The 2,663-nt window shown below is 46.1% G+C and overlaps 1 pseudogene; it reads left to right on the forward strand.

The window, feature by feature from the left end:
* Window positions 1-1,888: 1,888 nt before the first annotated feature.
* On the forward strand, window positions 1,889-2,659 carry LOC132009157 (heterogeneous nuclear ribonucleoprotein A1-like; annotated as a pseudogene).
* Window positions 2,660-2,663: the final 4 nt, after the last annotated feature.

The following is a 2,663-nucleotide window of genomic DNA, read 5'->3' on the forward strand; positions in this document are numbered from 1 at the left end:
GAGGCCTCTACCTTGATCTGTCTCCAAGTCTCCAGCAAGACCAAACCCCTTAAACCCTATTTTGTCTGCAGACTCCTAGGCTGGAGAAGAGGGGACAGGGTCCATCCTGAGGCAAGGGGAAGGCCCTGACTTCCTCTCTTCCCAAAACAGGTGGGAGGTTGGGAATTGGACCAAAGAAGGAACCAATCCTAAGCTTGGGTTGACAAACACACACCCTGGTGGGAAGGCTTTTATTCTCCTTCTGATTTTCTTGTTATTATTCTTCGGATTAGAAACTGAATTAACTCATAATTATAGTAGGGTAAATATATGATAGTAACTATAAAGGATGGTCCTAGCCTCACTGTCTAAACAAAATTCCTTGTTATTCTTGTTCACGAGACCCTGTTTATTTTCTTCATGGGTTCATCACACTCTGGGATTATTGAACATTATATTTGTTTTCTAGCTTATTGTCTATATCCCTCTAGGAAAACTCTATATTTGAATGAGAGAAAGAATGAACAATGACTGGGGGGAGGAGTCAAGATGGCGGAGAAGTAGCAGGCTGAGACTACTTCGGCTAGTAGGAGATCAGCTAGATAGCTTATCTAAAGATTGCAAACCCCTGCAAATCCATCGGCAGATCGAAGAGAAGAACAACAATTCTGGAAACAGAAAAACAACCACTTTCTGAAAGGTAGGACTGGCGGAGACGTGAATCCAAAGCGACGGGAAGATAGACCCCGGGGGGAGGGGCTGGCTCCTGGCAAGCGGCGGAGCAACGGTGCACAAAATCAGGACTTTTAAAAGTCCTGCTACTTCTCCGCCATCATGACTTCTCCCCAGTCATTGTTCTGCTGAGGGACATCGCTCCAGAGGCTAAAGCAGGGCGAAGCCCACGCGGGGTCAGCGTGGCCTCAGGTCCCACAGGGTCACAGAAGGATCAGGGGTGTCTGAGTGTCGCAGAGCTTGCAGGTATTGGAATGGGGAAACCGGCTACAGAGACAGAGCCAACAGTAAGCTCGCAGCTTGGGGTTACCTTAAACCACCCAGAGGCTCGGTGAGCTCGGAGCGCAGCCGGAGGTCAGGCAGACGAGAGTAACTGGGCGCTGTTCTCTGAGGGCGCACTGAGGAGTGGGGCCCGGGGTTCTCGGCTCCTCCAGGCCGGAGACCAGGAGGCCGCCATTTGTATTCCCATCCTCCGGAACTCTACGGAAAGCGCTCAGGGAACAAAAGCTCCTGAAAGCAAACCGAGCGGATTACTCAGCCCAGCCCATGGTAAGGGCGGTGCAATTCCACCTGGGGTAAAGGCACTTGAGAATCACTACACCAGGCCCCTCCCCCAGAAGATCAACAAGAAATCCAGCCAAGACCAAGTTCACCTACCAAGGAGTGCGGCTTCAATACCAAGGAGAGCAGCAGAATTCCAGAGGAGGAGAAAGCAAAGCACGGAGCTAATGGCTTTCTCCCTGTGATTTTTTTTAGTCTTGCAGGTAATTTAATTTTTTTCTTTTTTCATTTTTTTTTTCTCGCCTTCTGGTAAATTTTTTTTTAACTTTTACCCTTTTCTTTTTTAACGTTTTTTAACCAGTTTATCTAATATATAAATTTTTTCTTTTTTATATTTTTCTTTATTCGTTTTCTTTTCTTTAATTCTTTTCTTTTCTTTCTTTTGTTTTTTTTTTCTTTCTTCCTTTTTGAACCTCTTTTTATCCCCTTTCTCCCCCCTCACGATTTGGGATATCTTCTGATTTGGTTAAAGAATATTTTCCTGGGGTTGTTGCCACCCTTTTAGTATTTTACTTGCTCCTTCATATACTCTTATCTGGACAAAATGACAAGATGGAAAAATTCACCACAAAAAAAAGAACAAGAGCTCCTTTCTGCCTGTGGATGCTGCCGAGTAAGCATCGTTAAAGTCTCCCCTCCCACCGCAATCATGTCTAAGTCAGAGTCTCCCAAAGAGCCTGAACAGCTGCGGAAGCTCTTCATCGGAGGTCTGAGCTTTGAAACAACCGATGAGAGTCTGAGGAGCCATTTTGAGCAATGGGGAACACTTACGGACTGTGTGGTAATGAGAGATCCGAACACCAAGCGCTCCAGAGGCTTTGGGTATGTCATCTATGCCACTATGGAGGAGGTGGATGCAGCCATGAATGCAAGGCCACACAAGGTGGATGGAAGAGTTGTGGAACCAAAGAGGGCTGTCTCAAGAGAAGATTCTCAAAGACCTGGTGCCCATTTAACTGTGAAAAAGATTTTTGTTGGTGGCATTAAAGAAGACACTGAAGAACATCATCTAAGAGATTATTTCGAACAGTATCGGAAAATCGAAGTGATTGAGATCATGACTGACTGAGGCAGTGGCAAAAAGAGGGGTTTTGCTTTTGTAACATTTGATGACCATGATTCTGTAGACAAGATTGTCATTCAAAAATACCATACTGTGAATGGCCACAACTGTGAAGTAAGGAAAGCGCTCTCTAAGCAAGAGATGGCTAGTGTTTCATCCAGCCAAAGAAGTCGAAGTGGTTCTGGAAACTTTGGTGGTGGTCGTGGAGGTGGTTTTGGTGGGAATGGCAACTTTGGTCGCGGAGGAAACTTCAGAGGTCGAGGTGGCTTTGGTGGCAGTCGAGGTGGTGGTGGATATGGTGGCAGTGGGGATGGCTATAACGGATTTG

Source organism: Mustela nigripes, unplaced genomic scaffold (assembly GCF_022355385.1).
Source record: "Mustela nigripes isolate SB6536 unplaced genomic scaffold, MUSNIG.SB6536 HiC_scaffold_5838, whole genome shotgun sequence".
Lineage (NCBI taxonomy): Eukaryota > Metazoa > Chordata > Mammalia > Carnivora > Mustelidae > Mustela > Mustela nigripes.